This window comes from Nicotiana tabacum, chromosome 11, assembly GCF_000715075.1.
Source record: "Nicotiana tabacum cultivar K326 chromosome 11, ASM71507v2, whole genome shotgun sequence".
NCBI classification, from domain to species: Eukaryota; Viridiplantae; Streptophyta; class Magnoliopsida; order Solanales; family Solanaceae; genus Nicotiana; species Nicotiana tabacum.
In genome coordinates, this window is record NC_134090.1 from 37,408,678 (window position 1) to 37,422,287 (window position 13,610).

Below are 13,610 nucleotides of genomic sequence, written 5' to 3' on the forward strand. Positions count from 1 at the left end.
GGTTGAAGCCATCTTTGATTGTCACAACTACTCTGAGGGTAAGAAAGTTAAACTTGCTGTTGTTGAGTTTTCGGACTATGCTGCTATTTGGTGGAAAAAGCTTGCTAGGGACAGATTGCAAGAAGGACAAGCACCAGTTGCTACTTGGGCTGAGATGAAGAGGGTGATGAGGAAGAGATTCGTGCCATCACACTTTCAAAGAGAGCTACAACAACGTCTTCAAATATTGAAGCAAAGGTCCATGTCTGTGGATGAGTACTTTAAGGCTATGGATATGGCTATGATCCAAGCTAATTGTACAGAGGAAGAAGAGGCTACAATGGCTAGGTTTTTAAATGGTTTAAATAAGGAAATAGATGATGTAGTAGAATTACAACAATATGTAACAATAGATGAGTTAGTTGATTTGTCTGTAAAGATAGAAAATCAAAATAAAAGAAAGCAGACTAGCTCGTGGAAAGGTCGGACAAGCACCATCTCCAAGAAGCCATGGCCATATCATGAGATGAAGAGTTCTTCTAGACCTCAAGAAGACAAGGGTAAAGGTAAATTTGAGAACAAAGAGGGAGGTAAAACCTTTAACCCTAAACCTTTTACACCTTCTAGTTCTATTCAATGTCATAAATGTAAAGGAAGGGGACATATGATGCATGAATGTCCAAGTAGAAGAAACATCATTCTTAGAGAAGATGGAGGATATGAGAGTGAAAAAGGTGAGAGAGAAGAAGAGGGAGATGTAAGTGATGAAGATGATGTAGAACTATCTAATGAGGGCATGATTGGGGTAGTTAGAAGGATTATGACTATCAATTTGGCAAGCAATAGTGAAAAACAAAGGGAGAATATATTCCATACTAGGTGTGGGATAAAGGGAAAAACTTGTTCTATGATCATTGATAGTGGTAGTTGTGCTAATGTGGTGAGTTCATACTTTGTGGAAACATTGGGACTTGCATGCATGAAGCACCCTACTCCATATAGACTCCAATGGTTAAATGATAGTGGTGAACTAAAGGTAAACAAACAGTGCATGATTTCATTTAATGTTGGTAGATATGAGGATGATATTCTTTGTGACATAATACCTATGCAAGCTTGTCATATCTTACTGGGTCGTCCTTGGCAGTATGACAGGAATGTTTTTCATGATGGAAGAAAGAATAGATATTCTCTTGAACTAAATGGCAGAAAATTTACTCTTGCACCTTTATCTCCTTCTCAAGTGTTTGAAGATCAAAAGAGATTAAGAGAAATAATGGGAAAACCAAGGGGAGAGATAAAAAGTGAACTTGAGGAAAAAGAAAAGAAAGAAGGCCAAGAATTAGAAAAAAAAAGAGATGGTCGAGAGAAAGAGAGAGAGGGAAGCAATTTTAGAGAAGAGATAAAAAGGGTTTGAATGAAAAAATAGACAGTCTTGGTGAGAGGAAAGAGGTTAAGGAAAGAAAAAAAGAGAGTTTTTATATAAAAACCAAAGAGTGTTTAAATGCAAGAAAAGAGGGGATGCCCATAATACTACTTACTTACAAAGAGACTTTGATTAATTCTGAGTTGCTAACTTCTTCTTTGCCAAGTAGTATTTCTTCTCTTTTGCAGGATTTTGAAGATGTCTTTCCAGAAGATATTCCTAATGTATTGCCACCTTTACGTGGCATTGAGCATCAAATTGATTTTGTACCTGGATCACAAATCCCAAATAGGCCAACCTATAGGAGTAATCCAGAAGAGACAAAAGAACTTCAAAGGCAAGTTGAGGAGTTGCTTGAGAAAGGTTTTGTGAGAGAGAGCATGAGCCCTTGCTCGGTTCCCGTCCTATTGGTACCAAAAAGGATGGAACTTGGAGGATGTGCGTGGATTGTAGAGCAATCAACAAGATTACGGTAAAGTATCGCCACCCTATTCCTCGTCTTGATGACATGTTGGATCAATTACATGGATCCAAAATATTTTCTAAAATTGATCTAAAAAGTGGTTACCATCAGATTCGAATGAATCCTGGAGATGAATGGAAAATTGCTTTTAAGACCAAATATGGGCTTTATGAGTGGTTAGTTATGCCTTTCGACTTGACTAATGCACCTAGCACTTTCATGAGATTAATGAATCATGTTTTTAAGGATTTTCATGAAAAATTTGTTGTGGTGTACTTCGATGATATCTTGGTCTATTCTAACACTTTAGAAGAGCATGTACAACACCTAAAACAAGTTTTTGAAGTTCTTAGAAAGCAATTTTTATTTGCTAATCTTAAAAAGTGTACTTTTTATGTGGATCGTGTGATTTTCTTGGGTTTTGTAGTTAGTTCTAAAGGAGTTGAGGTTGATAAAGAAAAAATCAAAGCAATAAAAGAATGGCCTAAACCTAAGAGTGTAACTGAAGTTAGGAGTTTTCATGGACTTGCTAGTTTTTATAGGAGGTTTGTGAGAGACTTTAGTACCATTGCTTCTCCTTTAACTGAAGTTATTAAAAAGGATAAGATTTTTAAATGGGGAAAAGAACAAGATGATGCTTTTAACTTGTTGAAAGAAAAGTTATGTTCTGCTCCATTGTTACAATTGTCTGATTTTTCTAAATCTTTTGAAATTGAATGTGATACTTCGGGCAAAGGAATAGGTGCTGTTTTGATGCAAGATTCTAAACCTATTTCCTACTTTAGTGAAAAGTTAAGTGGAGCCACATTGAACTATTCCACTTATGACAAAGAGCTATATGCTTTGGTAAGGGCTTTAGCCACATGGCAACATTACTTGTGGCCAAGAGAGTTTGTCATTAAAACTGATCATGAATCCTTGAAATACTTGAAGAGTCAAGGTAAGCTTAGTAGAAGGCATGCTAAGTGGGTTGAATTCATTGAAACATTTCCTTATGTAATTTCTTACAAACAAGGGAAAGAAAATGTTGTTGCTGATGCACTTTCAAGGAGGTATGTCATAGTTTCTACCCTGACTTCTAAATTAATGGGTTTTGATCAAATCAAGGGACTTTATGCTAATGATGTTGATTTTGGCAAAATTTTTGCAGATTGTAAGTTGAGTCCTTTTGAGAGGTTTAACCTCCAAGATGGCTTTCTCTTTAAGGAAAATAAGTTGTGTATTCCTAATTGCTCTTTACGTGAAGTATTTGTAAGGGAAGCACATTGTGGAGGGCTTATGGGACACTTTGGAGTCCCAAAGACACTAGACATACTGGCCAAAAATTTCTTTTGGCCTGGAATGAGAAAAGATGTTGAAAGAATGTGCGCACAGTGTTTGGAATATAAACAAGCTAAATCTAAAGTGTTACCACATGGTCTTTACACGCCATTACCTGTTCCTACTTCGCCTTGGATTGATATTTCCATGGATTTTGTATTAGGTTTGCCTAGAACAAGATATGGTAAGGATAGTATATTTGTTGTGGTAGATAGGTTCTCCAAAATGGCTCATTTTATTCCTTGTTTAAAGACTAATGATGCATCACATATTGCTGATCTTTTTGTGAAAGAGGTTGTCAAATTTCATGGTTTACTTAGAACTATTGTTAGTGATAGGGATGCTAAGTTTTTGAGCCACTTTTGGCGTGTGTTTTGGGGGAAGTAGGTACTAAATTGTTGTTTTCTACTTCTTGTCACCCACAAACTGATGGACAAACTGAAGTAGTTAATAGAACCTTAGGAAACATATTGAGGGCTGTTTTGAAAAATTAACTTCATGGGAAGATCACTTACCTATGACTGAATTTGCCAATAGAACAATTCATTCTTCTACAGGTATGTCTCCTTTTGAGGTTGTTTATGGTTTTAATCCCTTCACTCCCCTTGATTTATTACCATTACAAACTAATGAATAGCTAATCTTGATGGTAGGACAAAGGCTGAGATGATGAAAAAAAATCATGAACAAACAAGGCTTGCAATTGAGAAGAAAAATGAGCAAACTGCCTTGAGAAAGAATAAGGGACGAAAGCAAGTTATTTTTAAACCTGGAGATTTAGTTTGGGTTCACTTTAGAAAGGAGAGATTTCCTTCCAAAAGGAAGTCAAAGTTGCATCCTAGAGGAGATGGCCCATTTCAAGTCCTTGAAAGGATTGGAGACAATGCTTACAAGTTGGACCTTCCTGGTGAGTTCCAAGTAAGTGCCACATTTAATGTTGCTGACTTATCTTTGTTTGATGTAGGATCGAATTCGAGGACAAATTCTTTTCAACAAGGGGGGAATGATAGCATCAAGAACAAGGATATAGTTAAGGACAATGATAGAGATGATAGAGTTTTGGAAGCTCCAAGGCCATTTACAAGATCTCAAGCTAAAAAGTTGCAAGCTAAGGTTGCTAGACTTCAATGGCAAATAAAGAAGCTTTTAATTGTAGAGGAAGAGCTCAAGCCCAAAGGAGATGAATTGTCCAAGTTTTACAATTATTTGGTAGTCCAAATTGAAGTCCAAGAGGAGGAAGATTGGGTTACCAAATCAGCCCTTGAAGTCCACCAATAGGGCTCAAAATGACCTTAAAAGAGGTCCAAAAGGGGGTGTCTCAAAAGGAGCCCAATTGAAGTCCAAACCAATGGCCCAAACTAATAGTTTTAAGGCCCAAATCTGCCTCAAAAGGATTTGGCTGCCCCCCCTCTTAATTTTGATGGCTTTTGTTACCCCTTAGGAGCCACCTACCTAAATTTGATGGCTATTGTGACCCCTAGCAGCCCCCTACCTAATTTAGATGACTTTTAGCAACCCCCTACATTATTTTAAGTGCTTTTAACTCCTATAAATAAGGAGTTCTTCTCATTCATAAGACACAACATTTATTGATTAAGTATATCATACTTTGAGAGTTCTTTTGAACCTTTGTTACTTGTGCTTTGGGATTTATCTTTCAACCTTTAATAGTTCTTAGTTCAAGGTAGTAAGATTACTTCTCTTTTATGATATCTTTGATTCCTTTGTGGTATTCTTAGAAGGCGATTAATACTAGTTATTAATTGTTGTCTCAAGTTACTCGTAAAGTGGTCAAGATCCGAATCTATTGTTTTGATTTGCTTTTTAAGTAAAGGCGTTTAATTTCTTCCATAAATCAAGACGTTGTTACTTTGATCTTGTCAAGGCTATAGAACTTACGTTCTTGGAAGTTCTTGGAATTCTTTCCTTGAATTCTTCCCATATCCTTTATTTTCATCTCTTTAATTCTAGTTGTTCAATTCCTTGTTGTTATTGCTTCCGCATTTACTTCTCAAATTCTTACTCTAATTTGGATTCCCGACCTAGTTGTTATCACGGTGGATGGTATGAACTCTCTGGCATAGCACTGAAATAGGAACCAGAAGAACCTGGAATTCATTTTAAGCAATTAAAATAAAACAGATTAAGTCTTTAACATAATTAAATCCCAAATAAACAGTGAACCAGTACAGTTTGTGGAATAGACATAGCCCGACATCGGGATGTCACTAGTCATGAGCTTCTAATAACTGATTAAAAGCAGGAAGAGTCTACATAGTCTATTACAGAACTAAAATAAAAGAAAACAAGATAGGGGGAGAAGCACTGGGCTGCGAACGCCAAGCAGCTATCTAGTGAACTCCGAACCTCCTGAGCTGGAAGAAATCAACACTCGCTAGCGGGACCTGAAGCGCCAGAATTTGCACACAGGGTGCAGGGATTAACGTGAGTACTCCAACTCAGTGAGTAATAACAATAAATGAAGACTGAGCTAGAAATCACGTAAAAACACAACAACATGCTATACAGAGGCAGAGTAAAACTAGTAAAGTGCAATAAAACAGTGAAATCTCATAAAAATACCTTAGTTTACTTTAAGCTTCTTTAAAATACCTTTTTAACAGTTAAACAAGTAAATGACAGGCAGCTAGAAAAGATAAACACATAAAAACCGCCCCTCGGGCGCAATACCAACAAAATCAGCCCCTCGTGCAACAACATGGAACAACACCAGCCCATCGGGCTATATCTCATATCACAATGGGTACCCGCGCTCACTGGGGGTGTACAGACTCCGGGAGGGGCCCCTTACGGACCAACCGCAATATCAAGTCATCTCGTGGCATAGTCAATAGGCTCTCGGCCTCATATCAGCAAGCCACCTCATGGCGCACAATCTTAGGCCCTCGGCCTCATAATCATAAATTAGTGTATCACTGTTGCGGCATGCAGCCCGACCCAAAAGTATCCTCACAACACAGGCCCTCGGCCTTACTCAGTCAAAAATCTCTAAAAGCCACTTGGGCACAGTAAAAATATGATGTTCAGCCCAAAATATCATTGAAAGTATGAAAACAGAGTAAACATCGCTGATTTATGAAAACAGTATAATATAGCATGACTGATACAGGTATAAAATCAAAACAGAGAGGAAATAGCAGTAAAAATCCCCTAAGGATCCAAATAGTTGGCACGAGGCCCAAATATGGCATTCAACCCAAAACATGATGATAGCAAACAGTTTTCAATCAAATACGCGGTAAAATAGTCATTCGGGATCGACTAAGTTACAATCCCCAATGGTGCACGACCTCACGCTCGTCATCTAGCGTGTACTCACCTCAATACAGCACTACGATGTGAAATCCGGGGTTTTATACCCTCAGGACAATATTTACAATCATTACTCACCTCAATCCGGTGTCGCGCCCCCTTTTTCCTTCGCAGAATCGGGTTTATAATATTTTGGTTGGGACAACTCTTTTCTTTTGGGAAAGAGGGTTTGCATTTTTGAAAAGTCGCCACCTAACGATTTAAGGTGCGTTAGGGCACCTATAGGGTTCATTTATACGTTTGGTAACCAGAGATAGGGTAAGTGCTTGAAATTATCCTAAGGGGAAGGTGTTAGGCACCTCTCAGGATCCACTAGTGTGGTTCCCGGCCAAACAGTTTTTTGTGAATTTGTACAACTAGTAAATAAACAAGTATGACTCAAAAAGTAGGGGATTTAAGTTTAAATACACAAGTGTTTGAAAAAAATAATTAGTGGAAAGCGAAATTTTGGAAAAGAATTACAATCTAAGCATGTTTATGAACGTAAAGAGGGGGGTATCCAAGGTTTGTTTGTAATATGGATCACATCAATGCAATACCCAGTATGACACTCTTCAAAGAGGGGCTACATGTGGTATTAACGCACCGGTCATCATGTCCATATCTACCCTTTCCTGCCCCGTGAAGGTAATTAAAACGAGGGTTGGTCTCGACCCCTATTGCGTGCTGTTACCCGTCCCTTCCTATCAGTCCCGGAGGAATTTAGGACTCCTATCCTATAAAAGGGGGAGGGGTTCTAGGCAGACCCTCAGGTTTAAAGGCAAAATACTAGGCGACAAATAAGAACACATAAGACTGCATTTATAGGGGAAAATATAGAAAAAACAGATAGAAAGTTCAGATATACCTCCACAAGTAATGCACCAGACAACATGACTCATACACAGTTAAGGTCTAAATAGATCCTAACAAGGTATCTAAGTGACAACAACAGAACCTGATTTATTGCATGACTCAGAAAAGAAGTTCGAATCAGGCTTGCCTACTGATTTTAATAGTTGATAATTAAGCAGCATACATAAAGAAGCATGTTTCCAGTTTTGACAAATTTAGCACCTAAGGCTTGCCTAGGTGTAAAACAATGTTCCAGTTATCAGAGTTACTTAGAGAATCGTTTGAATTGTATTGTTGTTTTGAATGTTCAGAATTTTTGAATTACTACCAGCTGGGTTAATCTATTATTTTTAATAATTAAACTAGAGATGCATAAGTGGATGTGAATGCAATTCTAAAAGCATGATATCAAATGCACAAAAATGCAGAATGATGTATACGCAGGACCTGAGCAGGATTTTTTTCTCTAAATGCATAAGTATTACATACTTTCAAAATATGTAGAAGATATGGAAATGACCTGTTTATTAGCGTTGTTTTTATCCTAAGGCATGATCTCTAAGTGTACATGGCAGTGCATAACATAATGGTAAAGTGCTAGTTATTAGCAGATTTTAACACATGATTTTGTAAGGGTGCACATGCTGAAACAATAAACATGGGGACCTAAGAGCATGATTTCTAATGTATGTATGAATCCTAAGCATGGTTTCTATTGCGCAATTAGGAATATAAACCTAATAACATATTTTCTACCCTTAACAAATATAACATGCATATTTATCCCATCCCTTTTTTACTAGCCAACCCAATACTTGTTCACAACAGGTTATTACAGATCAACATTGAAATGAATTACATAAGTAGAAATGAAAAATAAGAAGTTGCACTATAGGGAGCCTGATTAGGACTTCCTCCCTGAGTTATGTAATAAATCACTTCAAGTACCAAGATTGTTCCATAGCCTTTCTCATATCTGGGTATGTCAGAGTTCCCCAAGGACCTCAAGGGATCCCGAACAGTGCTCACACCCAGATTTCATAGCCAAGACAGAGTAAGTGCAGTGTGGAAATGCCAGCTTTTGTGTGGCTAAGTTCAGAGGGAGCTCAAGGGTCCCAAGGCAAGACTCACACAAAATGGACAGAACCTAGTGGTCTAAGAGTAAGATGAGAGTGAAAGAGTTGAGTTGGAAACAGTTTGAACCAACATACATGGTAATAACCATGTATTACCATGTATTGGGGACAAATAGTTCATGTGTTGGAAATATGAGTGAACCCTTTTCCCCAATATGTGTTCAACTCATATTTGCACATGGTTATTTGCACATGGTCATAACACAACAGGGAAAGGAGGAAATGGGGACAAATAGTTCATATGTGAAAGCATATTTGCACACAAGTTAACACCAGAGAAGTGCTACAGAAATTAAATAGTCACATCAATAGTCTATCACAAAGTGTTCATGCCAGGAGCTTAACAGTATTAGATCAAGGGATGCTAAACAAAGTTACTCATTAGTTTTAGGGGGAAGGGTTCAGGATCACATAGTGACTGGGTGTCACAAACACATGCTTACAATGTATTGGGGGTTAGGGAAGAATAGTAGTAGAAAAATGTAAGAAAGCAGTAGACATGCTGAATTACAAGGAAGGGGTCTATTATACAGAGTTAGTCATGCTACTTAGTGTTAATCAAGTATATTAGGAGTCTATGATACTAACATGGCATACTAATCGAGGGAAATAAATAAGAACTCAAGTAGACATGTTGGCCGAGTATCAAGCAAGACAAGTGATACCCCGACATGCTGATTACACACTTGAACAAGAGAGGGCAAAACTTAAGCACGTTGTATAAAGCATTAAACAAGAAGAACAATTAAATACATAAGCCATTAAATTAATGCAGAAGGAGACATGGATTAACAAACATGGAGCACATAGAGTTGAGTTTCAGAATTGAACTAGGAACATACCAGTTAAGGAAGCAAAAATGCAGAAAGTAAAACAAGTAGAGTTCCACAGTCTAGCATTGGCTTTCAGCCAGCTAGACAAGTAGTTAGCACAAGTAACTTAGAAAGAAGAGAGAGTTTAAGTGTGGGTGTATGTATTCTCAACTATTGTTCATGTGTTAAGAGGTAAAACAAGAGTGTATATATAGCACTTTAGAAGTAGAACCAATAAGGTAAAGAATCATAAGCCAGTCAATTAGGGACAATCACAGAATTACAGAATCAAATCACCTAAAGGGGTTCAGAATAGACCCCCTTAATTAGGGAAAATTGATTAATGGTAACAACAGGGGTTTAATTAAGGCAAAAAGTCCAAATCATACTAAATAAGGAGTCAGTAAGAATCCTAAAATTATACAGGCAATCAATTAAGGCAGAGATGACCAATTAAAGTCATAAACAAGGAAATTAATATAATCTATGCACACGAATCTTAATAGAGTAAAGTAATCAGCAAAACCTTCAAAAGAATAGTGATTTCCAAAAAGAATTACTCAAATCCCATAAAATAGAGATTAGACTAAGTAAGACCTCAAAGAAAATATAGTACTTAGCCGAAAAAGCAGGTCCAAACTCTAACAAAGATTAATTAGGGGAAAACCACAAAAATACTGGATTTAACAAGGAAAAAATGTTTAAGTCCGAAAGATGGAGTAAACTAACACGACTAGTACCACAAAGATACCCAAATCGAGGCACATATTAAAGGAACCACATAGAATCAACTAGGGTTTCATATTCTTGCACAAATCAGTCACGAAGACGAAAGGAAAATTAATCAAACACTTAGAAGTCAGAAAAACCCTTTGAAAAACAACTTGGGATGAACCCTAGTTTAAGAAGAGTGATTAAAAATTCGAAATAGTTAGTTAAAACAGGAGGTTTTTAAAGGAAAACGCTTAATAATACTCGAATCACCTCAGATCTAGAAAGATTTGAGAAGAATCGAACAATAGCGAATCTAGGGTTTTCGAAAAATAGTAGAATGAAGAAAAATTGGTTAAAAATTCATGGATATACCTAGATATAAGACAGATCTAAAGAAAAGTGGAAAATCTCAAAAGTTAGGGTTTCAGAGAACCCAGAGAAGATGAGAGGACTTTAAAATGTTATCGGTTTTAGCCGGAAGAGTTATAGATCTTACTCGAACAGCCATGGATGGCCGGAAAATGGCATGAAAGACCATGGATAGGAGTTGAACCGCTCCAGGTTCACTTGAGCACCTCAGGGTAGTGTCAAACCGGCGTGGGGTGAAGCAGAGGCCAGGAGATGATGAGAGGCCATGGTTTCCGGCGAGGGAGGTGGCCGGAGAAGATGGACGCTGATTAGGGTTTGAGGGTGTCTAAAAGAGAAGATAGGAGGAGAGGATTCAAAGGCGGCACAAATGAAAGAATGAGATAAGGTTTGGGGGGTTGTTGGATTAAAAAAGGAAAGAAACAGCGTGGACCGTTGATCCCAATTTTTTTCATATAAAATATAATTAAATCTTAAAAGGGGCTAATATTGCAATTATGTGCAATTTAGCTTTTAAAAAATACTAAATATAATTATAAAAATATGTAAAAATTACCTTAGCCATATTTCGTCATAAATATAGAAATCCAATAGATGACATTGGGGATTTTATGAGTAAAAAGGGAAAAAATAAATAATTAAAAATCTAAAAATTATGGAAAAAATAATAAAATCTTGGACATGCATATATATGCATATATATGCTATTTTGAAGGTATTTTGCATATTGAAAATATATAGTGAAAAATTGGGTATCAACATCCGGTCCAAACTCTAGCCCACGACGCCTTTGCCCCTCGAATCGGCCTCAACTCGCGTCAAATATATCCAAAATCAGAATCACGACGTCAAAATATGCTAAGGGAACGAAGCCCATGCGAAAATAATTAATTAACAACATAAATCCTGAAATTAACCAAAACCCGACCCCCGGGCCTACGTCTCGAAGTTTGATAAAATTTACATCAATAGATTCATTATCTCCCCATGAGTTCATACATATCAAAAGTCCCAAAATCCGACCACAAATGGCCCTTCAAATCCTCAAGTCAAGGTCTCCAATACCAAGCCCTAGTTTCCCAATATTTAACCCTTAATTTCCATAATTACAACTCTAATCTGTAAAATAAAACCATAGAAACGAGTTTTAGGTTCAACAATCTTACCTCAACGAAGCTCCCTTGAATTCCCTCTTCAAAATCTCCCCAAAAGCTCCAAAACCGACTTAGAAATGGTGGAATAACCAAAAATTTGCGAAGGAAATAATTTATACCTTCTGGCCCAGGTTTTTCGCACCCGCGGTCCAGATCCTGCTCCTGCGGTCTAGACCACCGCACCTGTGGTTTCCACTTACTTGACCATTTTCGCATCTGCGGTTGAAATATCGCACCTGTGCTACCGCAGGTGCGCCTTCTCAATCACTTCTGTGGTTGCGGCTCCCTTTACGCTTCTGGGAGCCCGCTTCTGCGGTCACCTAGCCGCAGGTGCGGTTATGACAGCAATGGAACATCTTCAGCTACCTAAACCAACTTCCAAACTTTCTGCCAACCGACCGAAATCACCCTGAGGCCCCCGGGACCTCAACCAAAAGCACAAACACACCATATACCACTACTCAAGCTTGTACCAATCTTCAAAACACCTCAAACAACATCGAATCAACCAGATCACATTGAAATCAAGCCTAATATTCCAAAATCTTCCGAATTCCGCTTTTGATCAAAAAGTCTACCAAACCACGTCCGAATGCCCTGAAATTTTGCACACACATCCCAAATGACACAACGGACCTACTGCACTCCCAAAATTCCATTCCGACCCCTATATCAAAATTTCACCTATCAACTGGAAAATGCCGAAATTCCAATTTCGCCAATTCAAGCCTAAATCTACTCCGTACCTCCAAAATACATTCCGATCACGCTCCTAAGTCCCAAATTACCTCCCGAATCTATCTGAACCATCAGAACTCACATCTGAGCCCTCTAACACATAAGTCAACATCCGGTTGACTTTTCCAACTTAAGCTTCCTCAAAAGAGACTAACTGTCTCAAACCTTACCAAAACCATTCCGAACCCGAGCCAACTAACCCGATCACACATAGTATTGGTAAACAAAGCAATAAGAAGAAGAAATGGGGGAAATGGAGCGGTAACCCATGAGACGACTGGCCGGGTTCTCACATCCTCCCCCATTTAAACAAACGTTCGTCCTCGAACAAGTCAAGAAACATACCTAAAGCCTCAAACATGTGAGGATATCTACTCTGCATCTCCCGCTTGGTCTCCCAGGTAGCCTCCTCCACGGGCCGACCTCTCCACTACACTTTCACTGAAGCTATATCCTTTGATCTCAAATTTCGTACGTGACGCTCCAAAACAGCTACTGGCTCCACATCATAAGTCAAATCACCATCTAACTGAACCGTGCTGAATCCAGAACATGAGACGGATCCCCAATATACTTCCAGAGCATAGATACATGAAATACCGGATGCACACTCGACAAGCTGGGTGGCAAAACAAGCTCATAAGCCACCTCCCCAATCCTCAGAAGCACCTCAAAAGGCTCAATGAACCGAGGACTCAATTTACCCTTCTTTCCAAATCTCATAACACCCTTCATGGGTGAAACCTTCAACAGAACCTTCTCACTAACCATGTAAGACACATCCCAAACCTTCTTATTGGCATAACTTTTTTGCCTCGACTGCGCTGTATAAAGCCTCTCCTGAATTACCTTCACTTTTTCTAAAGCATCCTGCACCAAGTCTGTCCCCTATAGCCTAGCCTCACCCGGCTCAAACCAACCAACTGGAGATCTATACCGCCTCCCATACCATTATACGGAGCCATCTGAATACTCGATTGGTAATTGTTGTTATAAGCAAACTCTACGAGCGGTAGAAATTGATCCCATGACCCTCCGAAATCAATGTCACAATCACGCAACATGTCTTCCAATATCTGAATAGTGCGCTCGGACTGTCCGTCCGTCTGAGGGTGAAAAGCTGTGCTCAATTCAACCTGAGTACCCAACCCTCGCTGCACAAACCTCCAAAACTGCGAAGTAAACTGAGTGCCCCTATCTGAAATGATGGAAACTAGGACACCATGCAATCGAACAATCTCCCGGATATAGATCTCTGCCAACCGCTCTGAAGAATAGGTAATACACACAGGAATGAAGTGCGCGGACTTGGTTAGCCGATCCACAATCACCCAA